This window comes from Asparagus officinalis, chromosome 3 (assembly GCF_001876935.1).
Source record: "Asparagus officinalis chromosome 3, Aspof.V1, whole genome shotgun sequence".
Classification (NCBI taxonomy): domain Eukaryota; kingdom Viridiplantae; phylum Streptophyta; class Magnoliopsida; order Asparagales; family Asparagaceae; genus Asparagus; species Asparagus officinalis.
Genome location: NC_033796.1, coordinates 106,211,498 through 106,211,724, shown reverse-complemented (window position 1 = coordinate 106,211,724; position 227 = coordinate 106,211,498).

The window sequence follows — 227 nt, the reverse complement described above, 5'->3', positions numbered from 1 at the left end:
TTTAGATCTAATATCTGAGTAATGAAAAGATGAAATCTTGATCAGTAGAACTACAAATTTTTGCTAATTTATGGATATATTTGGACTAGAACCCTAATTAATCAACTACTTGATATTATTGATGACTGGGAAAATTAAACCCCTAGAATTATGAATTTATGTGACGGAATCGCCATGTGTACTTATGAAGATAAATTACAATTGCTCTCTGATTAGAATTTTAATTA